The sequence below is a fragment of the Meles meles genome, chromosome 14, assembly GCF_922984935.1.
Source record: "Meles meles chromosome 14, mMelMel3.1 paternal haplotype, whole genome shotgun sequence".
In the NCBI taxonomy this organism is placed as follows: Eukaryota; Metazoa; Chordata; class Mammalia; order Carnivora; family Mustelidae; genus Meles; species Meles meles.
In genome coordinates, this window is record NC_060079.1 from 35,556,668 (window position 1) to 35,583,967 (window position 27,300).

The window sequence follows — 27,300 nt, forward strand, 5'->3', positions numbered from 1 at the left end:
AGGATTTGAAATAAACAATCATGGGGACATCCCAGGTTTGTAAACCTAAACATATAGCCCTGTCTTCAGTCTGAAGATGTCTATTTACATACCAAAATGTTAAAGATTCTTCCCATTAATCACCATTCCAAGGTAATTCTTTCAGAAGAGAAGGTGTAATAACTGCTTCCTTCCCCTATAAAAATACACCACATTAATATGTGTGTGTTTTTCCTAGCCTATAATGCAGACTTCCTACATATATGAATGGTGATTTAGTTCTTGTCAGTCCATTTAGGGTAAGAACTAGCTATGAGCAACCCCAGGGATATTATTTGCTTATAATCAAATTATAAAAATATTCTGCTCTATTTCACAAGCTCTGCATGTGAATTCAAGACATTAATTAATGTGGATATTAAAAACCTAATATACTTGTTAGCCATAAATTAGCTACCAGTGCATATCTTGCTCAAAAGATGACCGGGTTCTTTAGGTTAACTGTTAGCAAAGGCTGAAATATTATTCCTATGTAAAAAGGAAAAAATCATATTGGGGGAAAACTGGCAATTTTGGCCGCAATGTATAAAAGGTATAGATTACTGTTAGAGATATGTTTATACTATTGCAAAAATAATGTCAATTAATTAAGATTTATGCTTGTAATTATCATAAGTTTATTGTATATCATTGGTTCAAAGGATACTTTTTCACATTTTCATATTTTTATAGTTTTTTTTATCAGATCTGATTTCTGATTCCTTCCAGTTTTTTTTCATGTCTCCACACTGACCTGTCTTTAATCTTTCATCATTAAGTATGATGCTAAATTTTCTACATTGCCCTTTATTAGGCTAAAGAAATTCCCTTTACTTCTAATTTGCTAAGCATTATTACCATGTGTGGATGTTAAATTTTTTGCCAAATTCTTTCTCTGATGCTTTGAGATAATTTCCAAAGTCTATTAATAACATAAGTTCAAATGATTCACTTGATTGATTTACAAATGTAACAACTAAATGTAATAAATTCCACTTAGTCAAGAACATTTTCTCTCTCTCTCTCTCTCTCGCTCTCTCTTTTTTTTTTTTTTGATATTGTTGAATACAACTTGCTAAGGTTTTGTTAAGAATTTAGGCATATATATTTATAAAGGATATGAATTCAAGTTTTATTTTCTTATAATGTCTTCATTTAGTTTTGATATCAAGATAACATTGACATCATTCAATGAATTGATAAATATCACCATGATGATTAATTTTATGTCAGTTTGGTTGGCTTAAAGGTGCTCAGATATCTGGCGACATGTTGCTATTATCTGTGACAGCTTCCTGAAAAGGATTAGTATGTGATTCAAAAGAATAAGTAAAGGGATTCACTCTCACTCTGAGGAGGTATTGTCCAATCCCTTGAGGGTCCAAATGGAACAGAAAAGCAAAGGAATTTCCTTCTTGTGGAGCTGGAACATTGGTCTTCTCCTGACTTCAGACATTGGAGCTGTTAGATTTCATGCTTTTGAACTCTAGGATTTACCCACTGGTTCTCCTGGATCTCAGGCCTTTGGCTTTGGACTAAATTATATCCTGGTTTTCCTGGCTCTCTAGTATGCAGATGGAAGATTGTGGGAGACTTCCTGTCCTCTATAGCCATATGAGCTTATTTCTATAATAAATCTCTTTTATCTATCTATTAGGGTACCTGGGTGGCTCAGTGGGTTGGGCCTCTGCTTTTGGCTTGGGTCATGATCTCCGGGTACTGGGATCGAGTCCCACATCGGGCTCTCTGCTTGGCAGGTAGCCTGCTTCCTCCTCTCTCTCTCTGCCTGCCTCTCTGCCTACTTGTTATCTCTCTCTGTCAAATAAATAAACAAAATCTTTAAATTAATAAATAAATCTCATATATCTATCTATTAATGCAGAGCCTCTTAGTTCTGTTTTCTAGAGAACCTCAACTAATACAACCCCTTCTACATTTCCAGGCATGTTTGAATAGATTTAGTATTCTTTTACAAGTGTTTGGTAGATTTTTCCAATGTAATTATCTGAATCTAAGATTTTCTTTGTGGGAAAGTTTTAATTACAAATTAAATAATTTTTAATAGTTCAACAATTATTCTTGAGTAAGATTTGGCATTTTTTTTGTTTTTTTCAAGTAATTTATTCACATTTCCTCATCTAAATTAATGTTATTTTCAGTGTTGGAGTCTCATTATAAAGTTTTGTACCTCAAACTGTTATACTCCATTGTCTCCAATCCAAATTATTCTCATTTAATTTTACCTTATTTTATTTTTTTAAGGCAACAGATATCTTTACTGTAATTTCAGCTGGGATGATTGGTATGGTTGATATTTATGCATAACTTTTATGGTATTATACATTTTTAAATGGGTGTGTTTATATAAAGGTTATAAAAACAATTAGGAATGATATAGTATTCCTGAAAATTCCTTCATTTGGCTATGTATCCAAAACCTTATTTTAAAGATACATGTTTTGTCAAATCTTACCTATATTTCATTGTTGATTTATATATATGTCATGTTCCTTTAATTAAGAAAGTACTTATTTTTTGAAATCAAAAATACAAAGTGTTTTCAATATTGATTGATCAGTACTTGATTAGTAGGTATGAACAATAATTAATTTAGCAGATATAAGTGCACCTAGGTAACATGTGCCAAGTTTTCTTATATAATTTCTTTAATGTTTACCTGTTCTGTCTGAAAAGTTAATAGTTCATGAGTGTTTTGTCATAAGCATAACTTAAATAATTTATGTCTTAAAGAAAGCATTTATTTTTTTTAAAGATTGATTGATTGATTTACCAGACATTGAGACAGAGTGCAAGAGAGAATGAACAGGGGACGAAGCAGTAGAGGGAAAAGCAGGTTCCATGCTACCAGGGAGCTCAAAATAGGACTTAATCTCAGGACCCTGGAATCATGACCTGAGCTGAAGGCAGACACTGAGCCACCCAAGTGTCCCTAAAGAAAATATTTAATTCAAGTATCATATATTGAGGCTACTGTGTATCAAATAAATATCAGCTTATTGACAAAATAATTTTTTTTAAAATCCTTGATAAATAGCCTCAAATTCATAGAAATTTTTTTGAAAAAATTAACAAAGTAATTAAATAATAAAAATGCATGTAAATTATGCCATCTTTAAAATTCTCAAGTACTGGGGCACCTGGATGGCTCAGTGGGTTTAGCGCCTGCCTTCGGCTCAGGTCATGATCTCAGGGTCCTCGGATTGAGTCCCGCATGGGGCTCTCTGCTCATCAGGGAGCCTGCTTGCCCCTCTCTCTCTGTCTGCCTCTCTGCCTACTTGTGATCTCTCTCTTTGTGTCAAATAAATAAATAAATCTTTAAAAAAATTCTCAAGTACTAATATGTGTAGTATTAAATATATATATATATATATATATATATATATATATATATATATATGAGGGCAACTGGGCAGTGCAGGCGGTTAAGTATCTGACTTGGTTTGGGCTCAGGTCATGGTCTCAGGGTCCTGGAATGAACCCCTCATCGGGCTCCACACTCAGTGTAGAGTCTGCTTGAGATTCTCTCTCTCCCTCTCTGTTTGACCTTCCTACTCATGATGTCTCTCTGTCTCTATCTCTCTTTCTGAAATAAATAAATAAAACCTTTTAAAAATGCTAGAGGTACTATATGTTAGCTAATTGAACATAATTTTTAAAATGCTAGAGGTATATAGGAAGGCAAAACAACATCAGCTTAAAGATATTAGTAAGTGGCTCTATGAATTTATGTTTTGGAAGATTGGGGAAATGATTTCCGGTAACCTAGATTATAATTTCAGCCAAAGATGTGTTAACTTTAGCATATATTCATCACAAATAATAAAATATTGAATTTCAATGCAAATATTATGAAAAACTGAAATAGCAGAACTCATCCATAGGGTATGATGAAAACCTTTTATTAGTTCATGGAACAAGTTGCTCTTGTTAATAGAAGACATCATTAGACACAGTCAATAACTGAACATTTCTGGTTCAAAACTCACATCACCAGTTACCATTTCGGTCTTTGCTCTTAACCCATCAGTTGCTATCATAACTGGATTGTAATCATTAAAAACTGTTATAGCTATGACACTTTCCCCACTTAGTAATCTTTTAATTTTAAAATAATATTCTGCATTAAAAATATATGGACATAATTTAGCCTACAAAAATATTTATTATTCCAGGGGCACCTGGGTGGCTCAGTGGGTAAAGCCTCTGCCTTTGGCTCAGGTCGTGATTCCAGGGTCCTGGGATTGAGCCCTGCATCAGGCTCTCTGTTCAGCTGGGAGCCTGTTTCCCTTCCTCTCTCTCTGCCTACCTGTGATCTCTGTCTGTCAAATAAATAAATAAAATCTTTAAAAAAAATATTTGTTATTCCTATAGGATATCAAAGAAAAGTAAATAAATAGAATTTATTCTATTCTAAATAAATTTAATTTATTTCTAATAGAATAATAGAATAATAATATTCTAAATAAATTTAGAATTTATTAATAAACATCATTAGTTTATTCAAATACTATTATCTTAGATCTCTGGTAGGTTTTTGCCATTATTAATATTCTCTTCATTTTTCATTATCCATCTAAATGGGAAAAAAATAAGATTTCAACATTCTTAAACCCTATTCACTAAAAACGCAAAACAACTAAAAGCTTTTTGTATCCTAATGTGTATAACATGAAACACCAGAGTTTCCAGGCTCCCTTCAGTTTTATCATTTGTGTATTTATGCATGAGTGAATTAATATCAGAATTAAAATCTTATAGTGATGAACTATTAAAATTTCCCAATTATAGAAATAACATTGCATAGTGCCTTATTCTGAATAATCTCGTTTGCTTTCTTTAGGAAAATCTTGAAAATTTATTTCTGATAATATATTTCTTGTTTTGATGTGACCCCCTTCAATTGTGGTCTTGGAAGAAGATGGTTTAAGGATGGAAATGGTATTTGTTTGTTCTTTTAAATGATTTGTCTTGGCATTCTGGCCCTTAGATTTTTTTTTTTTTAAGATTTTATTTATTTACTTGACAGAGATCATAAGTAGGCAAAGAAGCAGGCAGAGCGAGAGGAGGAAGCAGGTTCCCCGCTGAGCAGAGAGCCCAATGCAGGGCTCGATCCCAGAACCCTGGGATCATGACCTGAGGCGAAGGCAGAGGCTTTAACCCACTGAGCCACCCAGGTGCCCCTCTGGCCCTTAGATCTTATAGAAAAGATTGATAATTATAAAAAAGAGAGAATATTGAAATTATTAACAAAAATCAGGGCATAGTTGTACAGATTTACATGATGTTCTCTCTTATTTTACATAAACTCCAAATTAATTAATATCTTGAACAACATACACATACCTCCAGGGGACACAACAAATACCATGTTTCATTAAAGGTTAATTTAGACTGAAAAGATATCAATAATAAAATTCACAGTTTTCCATGTAGAATATTTATAAGCAGAACAGAATTAGATCTAATTCTTTATTATCCATTATATGCTTTTATCAATATTTTTCTTACATTCACCTAACAGTATGATTAACTTTAGCTTTGTGGTATTTTAACATCAGCATTAGCTTTGTTCATATAATGTTTTGTGTCTATGTTAATTATCCAAATACAGAGGAAGTTATTTTAGAATAAAGCAAAGAAGATCAAAGCAAAACAAACATAAAACACAGAAATCAAAACAAAACAAAAATAACTACATAATACTTTTGATTTTTAAAATTATTCTTCAGCACTTACCCCATGGATATGCACAAAGCAGCTATTCAATGTATGATTTGCAATCAAATTAGTAAGGGAGAAGAAAATAAAATATGATTTGGAGGATTTTATTTTGTATTGATTAAATTCTGTGTTTCTGTGTGGAAAGCGTTTATGTGTGTGTATGTGTGTGTGTGTGACAGAGACAAAGAGTAAACTCCAGAATTTAAGAAGATTGACTGTGGGTGCCCACGGTTTTAATCGCAACAAATTTGTAATATCAAAAGATGAATTAAGAGACTTGGCAAAATGGAAAAGTTGAAACATTTCCAAATCTCAAAATACTATTCTTACACCTCTTGTTGTTGTCAAAAATAAGGGGATGATAATGCAGTATCAGAGAAGAGATGCAGATATTGGAAGAAGACTGAGGAATTTGAGCTTACGGAATCTGTATGGAAGTCTCCCTGAAAAGTGAAGTTTAGATTTGACAACACCTGATTTCATGGTTTTCAGGAATTCATGTGTAAAGCAAATCCCTTAATTTAGTGGGCTGCTTGCTCATTTATCATTTAGGTTACTCAAAAAAAAAAAAAAAAAAAGATATGACCAGAGGGGGAGGAAGTTTGGTATTTTATAATTTTAAACTAGCCATGAATAGAGCCAGGAAGGTTTTGAGAGTATAATAAATTGATCATCTTTGTCTAAAAATGTGGTATTTGTGTTACAATTTATGTTGCTTTTTAAAAGTCTAAGATTAAGAGGAATTCCAAAGATACACAGAGACACTGAGGTTCGAGTTAAGATCATTGTGCTTCCATTCTGTGATAAAATTGATCATAAAAAATTTTGTTAAAACTTATTTAGAATCTGATCCTTTAGGCAAAAATAAATACTGGGGGTGGGGAACTTAGCGGAGTTTCAGAGATCATTAGTTTCCATCATTTCCTCCTAGAGAGAGCTCTGATTTTTAGCTAGGAAATGCCTCCAGAGTAAAGAGTACATTGCCAATCTCCTTTATGGGTGACTATGTGACAGAATTATAATTTATTAATGGAAAGCAAAACATTTTTTAAGACACTGAAAGGGTTACTTAAACGGAGCTAGCCGGAAGGGGTCCACCCACCCCTTCATCCTTCTTCCTTACATTCTTCAGGAATGTAATTCAGATGTGGTAAGTTGGTATTCACCTAGGTTTGGATCATGAAGTGATTTGGGGGGATAGACACCATCCATCACATAATTCCACTTATCTCATAATATTTTAATTTGGTATTATTAGACTTTGTGCTTATGGGTACATGTGTGTGGGATGCATGCACATGTATGTGTATGCATGTGTTTGAAACACATACTCCTTTTTGAATATATGTGTATTTTGTATTACTTTTTCTTACATATAACCAAAACTAAAATATTAGTAGGATGAAAGAATTCTAACATAAAAATACAGAAGTTGTCTGGCCAGTATGATGGTTCCATGGTGTCTTTTGCCACCATGGCTTCAGTAATTTGTCCAGCAGTTTTGTGACTAACTATTGAAGTCTAAGCCATCTAGGAAAGTTTCGGGAGATAATGCGGAATGTATGGAAATTTTGAATTGTTCATTGAGAATATACTTTTTATCATTGAATATCAATATAATTATTCTTTTTATCTATATACAAGATATTGTAAGGCACTTGAAACAGTGTCAGACAAATAGAACATACTATGTAAGAAATTATTTAAACAAAGTTAGAAATTTATCCAAGAAACTGTTTTTTCAGTTGTCTATAATTGCCATGAATTCAGAGATTATCTTTCATTTAAATTTCATTTAAATTTTTTCAGTGATTTTCATGGCGAGTTAAATGAATAAAAAGATCCGACAGACACATAGTCTGTGCAGACATATTAGGTAACCAAAATGCAATCCAAGATGAAAAAGTAAGTATACAAAAACAACCTCAAATAATGAAAATTGATACATTTACATAACCTCTTCATTAAAAGACACTAACACTTTGACTCACACCAGAAAATCCTTTTAAGGGAAATGTCTTTTAAGCCATAAATGCCACAAACCTAAGTCTTTCATGGATGTTCACAGTTGCAGTTATTTTCTGGGGGAAAAAAGTCTTTGTGTGCAATCCTTCATTAGCTTCTTTTCTATCACAAGTTCAAGCATCCAAAAAGGAGTGAACAATGAAAAGCAATGTAAAAATTCTTTGAATTTATTTACCTGCATTTATAATTCCTTTGAAAAAACTTAATCTTAATTCACATTAATAAAAAACATATTTTCACAGTATTTATAAAGATGTTCATTTTTTAAAACTGAAAACACTTCCCACATGCTTTCCCCTCAACTGGTTGCCATTTATCATCAGTTTTTGTTTATGGTCTGTTAGTCAGTTTTAGTCCATGTGACAGTACTCATATCCAAGCCAACTTCAATTAATTTCTTAGTAAGATTTTTGAAACACAGTGCCAACTAATTTATTAAAACCAACTCATATTACGACAAATGAATTAACACTAGTCACTAATTATATCAAAATAAGTAATCTATTTTTTCTGACATTGTTCACCAAACCTTTTCCTATACTGAATTTTATTACATAGTAGAGCATTTCTGTCTTTTCCTTTCCCAAGTCTTTCGGGTTCTTAAATATGCAGTTGTTGAAAATAATTTTCATTGATCATCAACAAATTTTTGTCCCTCTTCCTAATTAACAAAATCTAAAGTCTGTTGAGGTATCCCAACTTCACTGGATTCAGGATATGTGTAACCCCGTTCCCAGCAGAAGGGTGAGATTACAGTTTTGTTTAGATATGTATTGGAGTCCAATTTCACGTGGCAGTGAAAAAATATGCAAAGGTATATGCAACAGTTTGGGCATTATAACTAAGGGAAGTATACTGAGAATAATCTTGGGAGTAGTTTTCCTTGTTCATTATGGGATACACTCTGTTTATGACTAGATATTTTCAGGTTTACATATGATTCCTGCTATTGCAGAAGCTCCTTATATAAACCATGAGAAAAGTTACCTCGAAAGAACACTCTGAGAAGGGCAATTTGAAAATACAGAAGGAAACTGGAACTTGGAAAATAATGTTGACCCCTGCATTACTCATAACGGAACTTTCTGTCTTCTAGAATTTTGATATTGCTTAAAGAAATTTCAGTTGGATTTTTGTTATTAAGGTTGAGCACATTTTAAATATATCACAATGAAACGTAATTTTATTGCAGCATCTTTTGTCCACAAGGACATTATTCTATAGCATAAAAATATCTTGGTTTCCAGAAAAAGACAAAATCCCAAAACTAATGTGATCCACAGTTTATAATACTTGCTATGTAGTAGCAATTAATATTTTTTTTACTTTTATTTATTTATTTGACAGAGAGAGATCACAAGTAGGCAGAGAAGCAGGCAGAGAGAGAGGAGGAAGCAGGCTCCCTGCGGAGCAGAGAGCCCGATGCAGGGCTCGATCCCAGGACCCTGAGATCATGACCTGAGCCGAAGGCAGAGGCTTAACCCACTGAGCCACCCAGATGCCCCAAAAAATAGATGATTTTCTAATCAAATTTTGAAAATAGGTATGAGTGAGATAAAAACAGGATTTTAATTTATAGGACAAATCATAAATTATAATATAGTTTAGCATTCTGTTACCCAAAACATTATTTAATGTATTCATGAAATTTAAATTTAACAGTCAAGTTTCATATTTGAGCAACCATGGCTAAGGAGCTAAACTGCCCAGGCATGATCAGGCTCTCATAGGGAGGAGACAAGAGCCCTGTTGCTTCTCTCAGAGGGAAGGGGAAAGGAGCAATTCTGAAATTGTCCAAAAACCCTCTCTATAACAAAGGTCTAATCGAGTGAAGGCTAACACCTAACTTGAATCTTATTTTACCTGGTTAAAATAAAATCATCCTATTCTAACACACATTAACCCTCTAGTTTTAAATAAGACAGTAAACAAGTGATGAACTCTTAACTTCACATGTGTGAAGTTAAGAGCCTGGGGATAGGAGAAGAACTGAGATTTAATCATAAGATTATAAAACATTTCACTTGCCCCAAAACATACTTACTACCACATCAATAGGATTTCAGTATAACTGGATTGTAGCTAAAAGACTTGGAAGACAAAAGACTCTATCTGAAGAGGAAAGGGAGTTATGGAAATCCAAAGACAACAGGGGGGAAAAAAATCAGAAAATGAGAGGAGTTTAAGCCTCTGGTACATACAAATACAAGAAACATTAAACAACCAAATACCTAGCCAGATTAAAATAAAAATTTACACTAAGGTAATCTCAATCAAAATCCCAATACTCTTTGGACCTAGGGTAAGAATAGCTAAACTGGAGGAGTGATACTACCTCCTTTAAGACTTACTATAAAGCTACCATACAACACAGTTTAGTATTGGCAAAAAAATTGACAAATAGATCAATAGAACAGAATGGAGAGCCCAGCAATAGACTCACACTAACTGATCTTTGAAAAAGGCACAAAGACAACTCAATAGAAAATGGATATTCTTTTCAGCAAAAGTTCTAAAAAAAAAAATTAGCTTATAAGTTTGCAAGCACAAAATAGATGGATAGATAGATCTAATCAAAGGCCTTATAACTTTCACAAAATAAAAACAAAATAGATCAATGGACAATAGGAGTAATTTTCAAATTCAGTATTATAAATCTTGTAGAAAAAGTATAGATGAGGAACTAGTTACCTAAAGAATGGTAGTAAGTTTTTAAATATAAAAACAAAATCATAATTCATGATATAAAACACTGATAAACTGGTCTTTATTAAAATTAAAAACTGCTCTTTGAAAGACCCTATTTAAAAAATGAAGACAACTAGAGAATGGGAGAAAATATTTTTAAGTACATATTTGAAAAGTACTTGTAACCAAAATAGATAAAGATCTGTCTTAAAACTCAAAATAAGACAACAAAACAAAACAAAATAATTGAATAAGGCAAGAGATCTAAACAGACACCTAGCCAAAGAAGATACAGTGATTTTGAATGTCTATGAAAACTTACTCAACATTCTCATCTGTGTAAATAAAAGCACAATATTATACCACTTCATATCTCTTAGAATGGCTAAAATCCCAGAAATACCAAATGCTGACAAGTATGTAGAACAGCAAAACTCTCATTTGTTGCTAGTTGAAATGTAAAATGCTACAGCCACTTCGGAAAGTATTGTGACAGTTCCTTACAAAGCTAAATAGTGTTATCATGAATCCAGAAAAGGTGTCACTAGGTATTTATTCAATTGTTTTTAAAACGAAAAATCTGCATGAGACTACTTATTGCTGCTTAATTTATAGTCACCCAACACTAGGAAACTACTTAGATAATCCTCTTATAGGTGAATGGATAAACAAAGTGTAATATATCTTTACAATGGAATATTATTCAACAACAACAACAACAACAAAGAGCTTTCAAGCCTCAAAAAGACTTGAAGGAAACTGGGTTGAATATTGCTGAGTGAAAGAATTCAGTCTGAAAAATCTGCATAGCCCATAATTCCAATTATATGGCATCCTGAACAAGGTAAAAGTATAGATCACTAGTTGTGCCAGTGGCTTGAGGGGGTAGGGTGATAAATACATAAAGCACATGGAAACTTCATGGTTTCAAAACTATTTTGTTGGATACTGTAATACTGGATGCATAGCATTACGCATGTTGTAAAACTCCATAGAACATAACAGCATACACAGTGGACCTTAATGTGTGCAATTTAAAAAAAATCACTTGAGAGGTCAGGGAACCAGAAAGGAATAAAGAGCAAAGAGAGAATCCAATTTTTATTATAATATACTGAAAAAAAAAATTATCTAAAGGGGAGTAGGAGATAGAGTGGGCGCCAAATTAACTTTGGAAATGAATAGAATCTATAAGACTAAAAGCATATATGCACTGCATTTTAGTTGACAAAATGTTTCCCATGGTACACAGGTTTACAATTCTAATGCTACTATACATGGAATAGTGGAATTGAATTTAAAAAGATGTAGATGGAGAACCTGGGTGGCTCAGTCAGTTAAGTGTCTGCCTTCAGCTCAAGTCATAATCCCAGTGTCCTGGGATGGAGCCCCACAGTAGGCTTCCTACTGTGCCAGGAGCCTGCTTCTCCCTCTCCTTCTGCCTGCTCCTCTGCCTACTTCTGCGTGTGCCCTTTCTCTATCTCTGTGTGTCAAATAAATTAAAACAAACAAATAAAAATCTTAAAAAATAAATTAATTTAAAAATAAATAAATAGATGATAGATGGTGGAAGTTAAGTTTCTCACTGTTAGAGTGGTAATTTATAGATAAGCAAGAAGAAGGTGGTAATAGCTCCATGTGGTAATAGGTTAAAGTCTGAGATATCAAACAAAAATGGTGTTTAGCTTAATTACATAGTTATATATAAGGATATTTATAGATATGTGTATACACATGGTTAAGTACACACACATTTTTCTGTGCCCTTCAGCTGAGAAGACAAAAAGAAATGAGAGTCCAAGAACAGCAAGCTAACATCTACATCTTAGTTTTCAATATCTTTCTTCAGTGAAAGGAATCAGTCTTCCATACGGAAACACTTTATTCTACTATGGGGACAGGAAATACATCTAACAAGCATGGATCATCTCACAGTGTCAGCAGAAAGGAAGTAAACACACACACACACACACACACCCACACACACACATTGATGGGACATATGAATGAGCACAAAATCCAGCTGAAATACATCTTACTGGCCAAAGCTAAAAGGAAGAATTTAAGCAAATATCTAAAGAACTAGTAGATTATTGCCCAAAGCACAGATATTAGTAACAACATAGTTATATATACATATATATGACTTAAAATTTTTAAAAAATCAAATCAAACTCAACAATATGTAAAAAAATAACACAACATGACCAAATGGAGTTCATCCTACAAATGCAAGGTTGGTATATTTTTAAATCATCAATATATTAACATTAACAGACAAAATATAGAACCTCACAGTCATCTCAACAAATGTAGGAAAATAATGACTAAGTGGACATCAGTTCTAAATAAAAACTTTCAGTAAACTTGAAACAGAAACAAATTTCTTAACCCAATATAGAGTATCCATGAAAACCTAAAGGTAACTTTAATTGTGAGAGTTTGAGTATTTTCCCCCTAAAAAAGGAACAAGATAAAGATTCTGACCTCAAGTCTGCTCAAATTGTCCTGGAAGTTCAACCTAGCAAAATAATCCAAGAAAAAGAAATGAAAACAATGTTCATTTGAATAAAAGACTACATTTGTTTATTTATTTATTCATTCATTCATTCATTTATTCACAGACCAGGATTATTTAGGTGGAATTCCTGATGGAATCTGAAAATCTTACCAGAACTAATGAATGATGTTAGCAAGATTGTAGAGTACATGGTTGATACACAAGAACCAATTGTGTTTCTATATACCAGCAGAAATGAAAAGTAAAGATTAAAAGGAAAAGATATTTATAATAGAATTAATATAACAAAGTGTTTACAGGCATATTTGAAAAGAATACCAAAAATCTGTATATTGAAGGAATATAAAACTGCAGAAAGAAATTAAAGATTAGGTTTCAAGAAAATAGAGATATGTTGTATTCATTAATTGGAAGATTCAATATTTTTCATGTGGCAGTGCTCTGAAAACCGATCTGGAGGGCGTACCTGAGTGGCTCAGTGGGTTAAAGCCTCTGCCTTCGGCTCAGGCCATGATCTCAGGGTCCTGGGATAGAGCCCCCATCAGCGTCGTCGCAAATGGCATGATTTCATTTCTTTTGATGGCTGCATAGTATTCCATTGTGTATATATACCACATCGGGCTCACTGCTCAGCGGGGAGCCTGCTTCCTCCTCTCTGTGCCTGCCTCTCTGCCTACTTGTGATCTCTGTCTGTCAAATAAATAAATAAAATCTTTAAAAAAAAAAAAAACGATCTGGAGGTTCAACAAAATCCTAAGCTCATACAGAAAGGCAAAGGTCTTAGAACAGGAACGTCAACTTTGAAAATGAAAAACAAAATTGAAGGACTACTACTATCTACTACTACTACTAACTTTGGGACTCTTGAAAGTTAAAGCAACCAAAATCTTTTGGTACTTGTATGAGCATAGATAAATGGAACGAAAAAGAGTATAAAAGCAGACCTATTTTCATAGAGACAACTTATTTTTGACAAAGGTTAAAAGGCAAGTAAATGGAGAAAGAAAATTTTTTTCAACAGTCATGCTTGATTAGATGAATATGCATATGGAAAAACAGTGAACATCAACAAGTATCTTACACCATACAAACAAATTGTTAATAATTTGAAATTAGTCATAAGTCATAGACTGAAGTGTAAAGCTTCAAACTATAAAATGTCTAGAGGAATACATAAAAAAGGATTGAGTTATTAAAAGATACCAAATATATTATTCATAAAAAAAGAAATTGACAAATTGGACTTCATCAAAAAAACAGATGCTATTTGAAAGATAATTTCAAGGGAATGAAATGATCAGCCATAAACTGGGAAGAAATACTTGAAAATCACACACTCAAGAAACAACATAAAATCCAATTATATGTGCAATCCTCAAATTCAATAATAAACAACTCAGTAGAAAGTGAAAAAAGATTAGAACAGGACTTGTCAAGAGAAGATACTTGGATGTCAACTAAACACTTGTAAAGGTGCTCTCCATCATTATTCATTAAGGAAATGCAAATTAAAAACAAAAAGAGATGCTACTGCATAACTATTAAGATAGTTATAATTTTAAAAGACTGACTATATCAGGAGGGTAAGAATATGGAAAAATTGAAACTCATAAGTTGCTGGAAGGAGTGTAAAGTGAAAGACTTAATTTGGAACCATTTGGACAGTCGTTTTAATTAAAAAATTAAACATACATTCACCATATTATCCAGTCATTCATTCCTCAGTATTTTCACAAGATAAATGAAAACATGGATCCATACAAAGACTTCCTTAAAGATAATGCTTATAGTTGTATTAATTGTAATTGCCCCAAACTGGAAACAGCTGAATATCTATTAACAGGTTATGGATAACAAATTGCAGTACATACACATAACAGAATATTATTTAGCCAAAAAAGAAGTGAACTAGTAAAACACTACAACACAGATGAATCACAGAATAATTATGCTGAGTAAAAATAAACAAAGAAAGAATATATACTGTATGATTACATTAATGTAAAACACTAGAAAATGTAAATGAGTCTATAATGTTTACAGAGTAGGGAGAAAGAAAGTAAACTAGGGACAAGGGGAAACATTTGAAGGGTCTAGATATGTTCATTATCTTGTTTGTAGCACTGATGGTTTTGTACATGTGAAAAGGAGTCTAACAATATTGGCAATATTTGTTAAATTGCACACTTTATTCACAAGTCATTGTATGTCATTTATGACTCAATAATAAAAATCAACCCAGAAAAAAAACTGATATGTACATTAAAGAAATTTCTTAGAAATAGAAAAGTAACCAGGTAAATAAACTCCTATATATTTATCACCAAATTATATTATTATTATTGTATGAAACTAGAAACATTTTTGTCAAAACTATATATGCTATCACATATGATAAAAAAGCATAAAATCAATGAATTTCAATAACTTCAAAATAGTACCACAACTGAAATAAAACAACTAAATTTAAGTTTATGTAATAAGGGGTACCTGGGTGGCTCAGTGGGTTAAAGCCTCTGCCTTCAGCTCAGGTCATGATCTCAGGATCCTGGGATCAAACCCCATATCTGGTTCTCTGCTCAGCATGGAGCCTGCTTCCCCCTCTCTCTCTGCCTGCCTCTCTGCCTACTTGTGATCTTTCTCTGTCAAATAAATAAATAAAATCTTTTTTTAAAAATTATGTAATAAAATTACTCATGATCATTAAAATAAGTTCATCAGGAAAGAAACTAATTACGATTTTGTTATAGAAAAAATGTAACAGATAAATTGTACCTCTTTGGGCCTGGCATTACATATAGGTAAACTAATTAAACAAATAAAATTTCACTTGGAAAAGTTAATGTGTTAATGAAATTGCAAATGGGCTCTTTAATGACTAACGTTATAGCCATTCATGCCATACTGATAACTTATAAGAAAAAAGAGCAAAAAGAGTAAGTCTAAATGAGACAAAATATTTTTGTCTTCTATTTCATACAAATATACTTTAAGGAATAATAAATACAAAAAAAGAGAGTAATAAATAGAATAATCAATCATATTATGTTTTCTCTAAAATGATGCTGGACACCAGGATACTACGAAGAAAGAAAAATAATGTAAATATGTCTAACAAAAATCCAATGCCTCTACCAGACACTTTGCTTATGGCTAAGATGTCAAGATAAATATATAGAGATCCTGATTGAGGATCTCATTTTCTAATGTTTCTCTGAAAATTATCTATCTTATTCATTTATAAGATAGAGTGTACTAGATGGTAAGCAAAATAAGTCAGAGAAAAACAAATACTTTATGATTTCACGCATATGTGGAAGTTAAGAAACAAAACATATGAACATAGGGGAAAGAAAAAGAAAGGGAAAGAGAGAGGGAGGCAAACAAAAGAGACTCTTAACTATAAAGAACAAACAAACAGGGTTGTTGGAGGGGAGGTGGGTGCAGGGAATGGGCCAAATGAGTGAAGTTATTAAGGAGGGTACTTCTTGTAATGAGCACTGAGTATTAAATGTATGTGATAAATCACTACATTCTATCCCTGAAACTAATACAACACTATATGTTAACTAATTAGAACATAAATAAAAATTCAAAACATTAAAAATAAATAAACTAATTAAATAAGTATACACAAAATTTGGAATATAGGAAATTGTAAGCAATCTCAAGAGAACTTCCAAGTTTGTGGACTTTATTTGCTGTGTAGAGATACAAAGGAAATGTATTTTACTCCAACAGATTACTCAATGAAATATCGTGGAACAAATATCTAAGTAAGTGACTTCATTCTGTTAACTTTGATGCTTTTTTTTTTTTTTAACTTTTGCAGTAACAGAAGTCACTTGATATTAATTCAGAAAGAGATGGATTATAGACACTATTTTACATTCAAATCAAATAAGTGATTTGAGGGCATGAGAGAGGGCAAAATTAATTAGACTGGGAAATAAAGTCTTGATATTAACACTTGGCTTTTTTACAGTACTAATGTGTAGTTATTCAACTTTTTTCTTTGAAATTGACAAATTTCAAAGGGACTGGTAAGATTGCAACTTCTGCTAACATATGTGTCTTGTGTAAGTCTTCTCGAAGTCTGAACTATATACAATAAGCAGTTAGGATAATGCTGAAGTCATTTCAGAAATGTTACTATTCCTATTTTTATTATAATTTAATGATATTTGAACTGCAAGTCATTCAGACCTTTCAAAATGTAAAATCTATAAAAGGAAATCAGTAAAAATGTGCCTTCCATTAGTGTCCCACAGCTACTCGTTACCCAAAACAACCTGTTATAACTTTCTTCTAAATTATTCCAAGAAGATTTTGTTCATTTACATGAAAATTCTGACATTTTAGATATATATTTTTTGCTAGTTTTGATTAATAGGCTTCATTTATTTAGAAGAGCGTTAGATTTAGGGGAAATTGAGCAGAAAATACAGTTTCCATATATAATATTCCCACCCCCCCAGCACAGTTTCCCCCATTATTAACATCTTACAGTAATGTGGTATTTTGTTACAAAAAATGTAACTGTTTATACATTACTATTAATTAAATTCCATAATTTGCCTTGTGGTTCACTCTTTGTATTTTGCTTTCTATTGGTTTTGAAAAACATATGTCATGATTCGGCCACTATAGAATCATATAGAATATCTCCACTGTTCTAAAAATTCTGCTTCACATATTGAATTCTCCCCCTTCATACTCTGGCAGCCACAGATTATTTTCACTCTATGTAGTTGTTCCTTCTGCAGAATGTCATATAGTAGAATCATACAGAATATAGCCTTTTCAGACTGGCTTCTTTCACAAGCAATATGTATTTAAAATCATTTCATGTCTTGTCTTTTCATGTCTTGATAGATTCATTTCTTTTCAACATTGAAAAACGTTCCATTGAATGGTAAACACAGTTTTTCCATTCACCTATGGAGGACATTTTGGTTGCTTTCAATTATGGACAATTATGAATAAAGCTGGAATAAACATCAGTGTGCAGGTTTTTGTGTGGACATAAATTTTCAGCTCAATTGGATAAATACCTATGAGCGCTATTGCTGGATCATATGGTAAGACTATGTTTAGCTTTCTAAAAAAATCCTGCCAGCTGTCTCCTAAAATGGATGTACAATTTTGAATTGCAACTAGATATGAATGAGAATTTATTTTGCTCTACATCCTTACTAGCATTTGGTATTTTCAAATTTATGGATTTTAGCCATTCTAATAGAAGTGAAGTGATATATTCATTGTTTCAACATATGTCTTTACAACATACAATGTTCTCATATGTTCTCATCTTCTAGAGGCGTGTCATCTGCATATCTACCTGGCGAGATGTTTGTTCAGAAGCTTTGCCCATTTTCTAACTGGATTATTTGTTTTGTTATTGTTGAATTTTAAGACCTCTTTATACATTTTTTGATAAAATTTATCAGATTTGTGTTTTGCAAATATTTCCTATCAGTCTGGGGCTTATTTTTTTCATTCCCTTCAACAGTGCCCTTCACAGAAGAGAAGGTTTTACTTTAAGACCAACCTCAATTTTTTAATGAATCATGCTTTTGGTGTATTGTGTTAAAAACTCATCTTAAAGCCAAGATCATTTATATTCACCTACGTTACTTTCAAGAACTTTCAGAGTTTCGTATTTTCATTTAGGTATGTGATCCATTTTGAATTAATGTTTGTGAGACGTTTAAGGTCTGTGTCTAGATTAATTTCTCTGTATATGGAGACCCAATTTTTCTAGTATCACTTGCTGAAAGGACCATTGGTGCCCCATTGAACTGCCTCTGCTCCTTTATTGCTGAGCCTTCTATTCTGTTTCACCAATCTATTTGTCTATTCTCTTAGAATTATATTCTCTTATAATCAAAGCATCTTGATTAAACTAGCATTATACTCAGGTCAAGTCAGTCTCCCAATTTTGTTCTTTGTCATGATTATTTTCAAGATTATCCTTTTTTTTTTTTTTTTTTTTTTTTTTTTTTTTTTCCCCCTTTTATTAATTTTTTCAGCGTAACAGTATTCATTCTTTTTGCACAACACCCAGTGCTCCATGCAAAACGTGCCCTCCCCATCACCCACCACCTGTTCCCCCAACCTCCCACCCCTGACCCTTCAAAACCCTCAGGTTGTTTTTCAGAGTCCATAGTCTCTTATGGTTCGCCTCCCCTCCCCAATGTCCATAGCCCGCTCCCCCTCTCCCAATCCCACCTCCCCCCAGCAACCCCCAGTTTGTTTTGTGAGATTAAGAGTCATTTATGGTTTGTCTCCCTCCCAATCCCATCTTTGTCTTTGGTTGTCTGCAACACAATATCATAATGTGCCTAGGTGTAGGCTTATAGTGTTTATCCTGCTTTGCATTCTCTGAATTTTGAGTTCTTTGGTTTGATATGCCATTAATTTTGGAAAATTCCCTACCCTTATTAATTAAATATTTATGCTGTTCCTTTCTCATTTCCTTCTGGTCTTTCTAGTAAAGGATGTTACACCTTTTGCAATTACTCCGCAGTTCCCTGATAATCTGTTAATTTTTTTCATTCATTCATCTTTTTTTTTAAGTTTTGCATTTCAGTTTGAGAAGTTTTTATTGACACTATCTTCAATCCCACTGAGAACCTCAGCCTGGTTCTAACTGGTGGATGAAACCATGAAGGCATTCTTTACTTCGTTACAGTGTATTTTTTTTTTCTAGCATTCCCCTTTACTTTTTTCTATTAATGTGGTGGCAAGAGACTGAACATAGAAATATTTTCTAATCTTATGATTAGTTAAAATTATTGGTGTGCCTGACTTCCTACGCTGTGACCTCTGAGTGTCTTTTTTTAGTCTTTTCCCCTCCTCTACCTAGGATAAGCAGGTTAAAGAGGGCTGGTATTGGTTAAGTATCCTTAATCTAGGACAGATAAGTATCTGGTAAATTTCCCTTCCAGGGCAGTCTTTGTTATGGAGAACACTCCTGGCATATTTCAGGAAGGTTTTTCCCCCTTCTTGTTACCTGAAAACATAAAAGGCTATTATTCAGGATTTCATCACGAAAAACTAGTATGGTTCTTAGACACAAAACCTTATAAAGTTCAGAAGACTCCAAAAACAGGGCCCCCAGGAGAGTTTAACTCATAAGAGAGTCTATACCTAGTCTCCAGAAATTTGTCAAATGACCAGTTAATGTTCTTATCAGTTATTGGCTCCAGTGGATTCTTTTAGGTAAGTTGATCTCAATTTTGATCTCTGTATTTGCCTGTCTTCCTAAGTTTCCACTGGCTATGATTTTAACTCTCTAATGGATCTATGAAAAGTTCTTGATTTTCAATTTGTTAAAAAAAACTTCTTTTCTTATTTTTTAGGACAGGAGTGACAATGTCCAAACCATTTATATATTGTAAAAACCAGACATTCTCTTTTATTTAAACAAATTATCAGCATGCTATATCTTCTGTACATTGCTTTTTGTTAATTAACATATCCTAAGGATTTTTTTCTAATTTTGCAGTTGCTCAGTGGTTAATGTTTAAATGTTCATCTAGGGGCGCCTGGGTGGCTCAGTGGGTTAAAGCCTCTGCCTTCGGCTCGGGTCATGATCCCAGGGTCCTGGGATCGAGCCCCGCATCGGGCTCTCTCCTCAGCGGGGAGCCTGCTTCCTCCTCTCTCTCTGCCTGCCTCTCTGCCTATTTGTGATCTCTGTCTGTCAAATAAATAAAATCTTAAAAAAAAAAGTTCATCTATATATTTAAGAAATATTTATTATCTATTAGGTGGATTTATAAAGAATATTTCTCAAAATTCTCAGTAGATATGGCACATTTAAAATAGGTATTGTTAAAAATGGTTTGATGGGTTAAAGCACCTTTAGTAATTCACTCTGTAAACACAGCAGAAGGTAAAGAGATCAAAATGTGTATTCAGTATCACACAAAAGATGCAGTACCTATATTATTAATTTTATGAGAAAACAAAGAGAATAAATGTGAAGTGGTACTAAAAGATATGATGAGGAAAGAATCCCAAAAAGTAAGTAAGTTAGTGCTAAATGGAAAATTGAAAAAATAGATATTGGCAGAGTGATTATTTTAATTAACTTTATGTTTTAATTTTTGAATCCTAAAACCAGATAAAAGAACAGAAATATCTCAAAGGAAGTAATTTTATTTTTCATATTTAAACATATTATTTAATTTAAAATGTGCCATCACCCATACCATCAATTAAAAAGTGAGTAACACATGTTTATTCTTTTCTTATTAAGAAATCAGGGACCATCTTGGTAGTTATTCAATATATTCTATAGGACATATGTTTCATAGATTCTTTTTTTAAGATTTTATTTATTTATTTGACAGAAAGAGATAGAGCAAGAGAGGGAACACAAGCAAGGGTGTGGGAGAGGGAGAAGGGGGCTTCCCACAGAGCAGGGAGCTGATGCGGGGCTTGATCCCAGGACCCTGGGATCATGACATGAATGGAAGGCAGTTGCTTAATGACTGAGCCACCCAGGCACCCCTATGTTTCATAGATATATAACTATTTTAGATTCACAAATGTATCTTTAATATTTTGATTCATTTATACAACTCAGTGATGTAATCACATGTATCCTGGAACTGTCAATTTGTACGTAAACAGGTAAAATATGTTGCTTATAAGCTAAATAGTTACATCATTACCAGGAGGAAATGAGATTAGTGTTTTTATTTTCATTTTAGTACTGCTTTAAATTTTTAGTAGGTTTCATTTTGAATTAAAATTTGTGAACACTTATTAAATCATATTAAATAAGCAATGGTGACGTTTTATTATGTAAACATAATTGTGCTTTATTTATTTATTTATTTTGGAATCTGAAATCTAAATAAGCTTTATGGAAAAAAATTTTGCAATGTGTTTGAGTATTCTTATCGGTATTCATGTATTGATGACCAGCATTTCTACATTTGTTAATCTTTAGAGAGAAAAAAGTAGAGATGCAAAGTAAATTTAAATAGAAGAGCAATTGCCTTTGTGTTCATTTAACAAGAAGACATAGGAAAAATTTATAGATACCAGAATATTGAAATCAGTTAAGTATATTATTGCATATTCACAGAATAAAATTATTTTTGAAACACATTCAATAGTACATAAAATGATCAGTATTTAATATTAAAATTTTAAAAACAATATACAAAACAATTAACATAGAGTATTTTTAATACCTTAATACAAAAAATCAGAAATGAGGAAAGATAGAAAATTTGGAAAATTTGATATATCAACCATATCAAAATGGCTCTTACGAATAATACTTTTATCAATATACTTACATACATTATGTGTATATAAGTATGAACATGCATGCATAAGTATGTATGAAAATACATACAACATACTTACATACATATGCACATATGCATTACATACATACATGAATACACTTGCATACGTACCTGTGAATTTCTTTTGGATATACGTTTTGTTGTAGAATACCAGTGTCATAGGTCATATCTATGCTCAAATTCAGTACATACATCGAACAGTTTTCCAATGTGGTTCTACCAATTTATATTCCTACCAGTAGAGTGTGAAAGTTCTTATTGCTTTACAACCTTGTCAATATTTGATATTGTCAGCATTGGTAATCTCAGAGTTGTATATTCACTTCCTGGCATATTTTTCCTTTTCTATTTATCTTTTATGTTCTTACATTTTAAAAATGAATAAAAATAAACACTATAAAATAAGAAAATTATATACTAAATGTTGTATTTCTATAATCCTTTTACTGAATTTTTATATTTCCTAGGTTATATATTTAGAATTCATCACATAAACCAGTTAAGTAAAGGGATTAAGATTAATGTAAACTATATGGTGAAGATAAATTGTTCCGTAAATTTTAAATGACACAGGATAAACTGCACCATTTTGTAAAAGGGAGATCCAGATGTGGCAGAGGGATAGATTAGGAGGCCTTTTGTATCCATAATGTGCCTGCATCTGTGATGATAACAGTCCTTTATTAATAAGAGGGTTCTTTTCCTTAATTGGAAATTTCTTGGCCTGCTGTTCAACGTTTGTTTAGGAGAATTGGCAAAAGAAAACATAGTATTACTTCTGTTTATTTCATAAGTACCCTTGTAAATAATTGTATAAAATCCTGTTATTCACATTTCTTAAATAACGAATAGAGATTATCTGCCCTCATGAACAAAGCTCATTATCTTTAATCTCTACTAGAAAATATCAGAGAGGATTTTGTTTTATTTGCTGTTCTCAAAAAGAAATGTATCATCATAGTATGTGTATACATAGTCATAATCTCCTGTCTTTTTTGGTTTTGCCCCATAAGAATTGTCTGCACAATTAATATGTACAGTAACATACCATATATGGGATATGTCTTTCAGCTTTTCAGTTTGTTCTCTGGGATTTGCATGTCCTTACTTAACATGTTCCTTGTTTCTGTTATTATGCAAGAAATCATGCCTGATTAAGTTCAGACAGTTTGCAAGGCAGGGGGTTTGTGTAATTGCGATCATGCTCTGCAGGTTTTTACTTAATTGTCATCTCTTCTGAAACTAGATTAAAGGATTTTTTAGAGTGTGCTGCTCACCTGTTTGTTCATTACATTAATTTAAGTTGTCTTCCCTGTTATTTGTTAAAAACCTACCACCAGGAGAATTTGGTGAGGTCATTTTTTTTTCCTATCCTATCTGCCTAAAGGCATTATATCACTTTGTCATACCATATTAGGTATCCAGTAAACTCCCTGACTTTCCTCAGATACCTAGAAAGATGAAAGTACTAGAATAAACCCACTTGTCACTTGGGATAACTGTGTGTACCATTCTAATCCATGAGAATGAACTTTAAAACATTTGAAGCTTAAACATTTATGAAGGATATTCTCGATATAAAATCGTAGATTCCTGGGGAACCTGGGTAGCTCAGTCAGACAAGCATCTGCCTTCAGCTGAGGTCATGATCCCAGAGTCCCAGGATGGAGCCCCAGGTGAGGCTCCCTGCTTGGCAGGGAGTCTGATTCTCCCTCTGCTCTTTCCCCTGCTCATGCTTTCTCTCTCTCTCAAATAAATAAAATATATATTTTTTTAAATGGTATATTCCTTTTGACTCATGGTGCTGCAAATCCAAAGAATATCAATTGTATCACTTTTTTTTCTCTAAAACAGGCAGTAACAGGGAATTCATTTTCTGACGTGGGGTCTAATCCTCCACTTTCTGTAGACATGGAAATAAACACCATATTTATTTATCTGTATTGTCAAGTAACTTTATATCTATAATTTCCATACTTGAAAGTTTGAGAATATACATGTGACATAGTAAATGAGCATAAAATACTAAGTTAACTTGCATGTTAACAGCCAAATTACTAGTAAATGTACAGTTTATTTTGAAAATTGTTTCTGACTTCAAAACATATGCTTTTTAATTTTGGGCACATTCTTTCTGTGATAACTTGGTACTTGAGCTGCTTTTTGAGCTATCATTTGATCTGTGATTGTAAATTAAAGCCCTATTGTAAAAACATACTGTGTAGCAGACCATGAAAATAGTTTTGGATATAGGAAATATGCCAACATAACATGAACAAGACAATGCAAAGGGAAATCAAAATCAAACATTCACAAAATATAGAATTATTTAATAAGAATTTCTACATTTTCATGGTGAGCAGCCCTTAGAAATTTCAAGAAAAATCCTATCATCTATCTGTCATTTAAAAATTGCTGCATATCATTAAGATGAAGCCTTCTGTGTTGAACCACCATGTAATAATTTAAATCCATAGTATATTTGCAATTATCAGTTCTTTTTAATATCTTCCTAGAGTCTGGGACACCTCTTTGAGTATCCAACTCTTGGTTTACACTCAGGTCATGATAGCATCATGAGACTGAGCCCCAGGTCAGGTTCTGCACTCAGCACAGAATCAGCTGTATATTTTCTCTCCCTCTGCACACCACCCCCCATGCTCACCCATGAGTGTGTGTGCTCTCTTTCTCTCTCTCAAATAAATAAGTAAAAATCTTTTAAAAAATATATCCTCTTAGAGGGTGTCCAAATGAAGACTTTTTATCACTGCATAACAAGACAAATTCATGTTGTAAACCTTATCTGCACAACATATCTAAAAATTATTCCAAAAGTAATTTAAGTGGTTCTATTATAGTCAGAAAGATGTTTATTTATTTATAGTCAGAAGGATAAAATTATTCCAAAAATAATTTGAGTGACAGTATTATAGTTAAAGGATGTTTATTTGTGTACTATATAAATGACTGAAAAAAATGGTGGCCCCAAACAAGAGATTGATTATAACTTATATTTGTAAGTGAATATTATAATGATACTAAAAATTCATCATATAGTTTTAATATAGCTAAAAATGTTCAGGTATTGTGTTTCCTAAAAATCAAGAGGCATGCCACTTCCATTATATAATGATCCCTTTTTAACATATGAATGTATATATATCTAAAATGGTTATTTCATTTGAGACTGATTCATTTTAAAATACATATTGATAGTGGACAACATATTTTTTTAAGATTTTATTTATTTATTTGACAGAGAGAGATAGCAAGAGAGGGAACACAAGCAGGGGGAATGGGAGAGGGAGGAGCAGACTCTCCGCTGAGCAGGGAACCCTATGTGGGACTCAATCCCAGGACTCTGGGACCATGACCTGAGCTGAAGGCAGACACTCAACGACAGCCACCCAAGTACCCCATGGCCACTGCCTTCGGCTCGGGTCATGATCTCAGGGTCCTGGAATCGAGCCCCGCGTCGGGCTCTCTGCTCCACAGGGAGCCTGCTTCCTCCTTTCTCTCTGCCTGCCTCTCTGCCTACTTGTGATCTCTCTCTCTGTCAAATAAATAAATAAAATCTTAAAAAAAAAATATGAGAGAAACATAGCTCCCCTAAAGTAGAAAACTATAAATACTGTATAGTCAGAATCCTCATAAGAGTTTTAAAATGTGCAAGACTAATGAGAGTCCAAACCAGGTAGTATAATAGAACTTTAATTCAGAAAAATCAGTTTTAATGATATAAGTACCAAGTCAAATACAGAATTTTGAGGAAACCCAGAGTTAGCAAGAGCTGGAAGATCTTAAAGGCCCTTGAAGTTGAAGTAACCAAGTAACTACACACCCTTAAAGCTGAGGGGATAGGTTAGTGGAAGCTGAGTCATGAAGAGGAAGCCATCCTTGACAGAAGCTGCCAGCAGCAGAACCAGGGAAAGAAATACCCAGGGGTTCTCATTTCTCCTATTCTCCAGTCTTCTGGCAATACTTTTTTTTTATCATCCAAACTCATAGGAAACCAGTTGGCAAGGGAATGGACAAAATGTGGTTGGCAAATATGTGATGTAGGAAAGCTATATAAAAACAGAAAGGCAAATGCCTTAACTGCCAGGCTCTACCCATTTTGTTAATCAGCAAATATTTTAACCTCTCTACCAATGTTTCACAAAACAAAAGTCTGCACTTTCACCTAACGGGATGCAATTAGCTTTTGCACAAAATGATATCATCTCACCTTATCCCCTATTGGGAAAATATAATTAAAAACAAAATCCCCTCCAAAACTAAAAAACCTCTTGATAAAGGTAGATGTGAAATAAAAAAATATATTATTGAATATGCATTGAACCAGAATATGATATACTGCACAGTCAATCCACTAAGATACTGCAAAGACAAAAAGAAATCTTATCGTTTATATAGCCGGCTATTTACAACATACTATTTGCATGTTTTCAAGTTAAGCAAATAATAGTCTCCAAGTAAGAGAACTCAACAGCATCATTAGTCACATAGTTAATCCTAAAGTCACTTGAAAATTGGGGTGGACACCCATGTTAGCTAACTGATTTTATCTAAAGGAAAGTAAAGTCCTATCTTTATGATAGGAGGTAGTTACACAATCTGGAAATTTGCAATTTAGCCCACCAAAATTAGTCTCCTACTGTACCACAAAAACTGGAGATAGGGATAGCTTATTACTTTTTTGTTGTTGTTGTTTAAAAGGTTTTTTTTTTTTTTATTTATTTGACATGCATGCACAAGCATGACCAAGGGAGAAACAGGCTCCTCACTGAGCAAGGAGCCTATGTGGGGCTCTATCCCAGAACCCTGGGATCATAATCTAAGCCAAAGGCCGATGCTTAACAACAGAGCCACTCAGGCACCCCTTAGGGATGTTATTTTCCTTAATGTTTATATTTCAAAGAGATGGTCCTCAGTTCCTTGAGATCCCTAGATCCGAAAGCTGGTAAGAGGCTTACT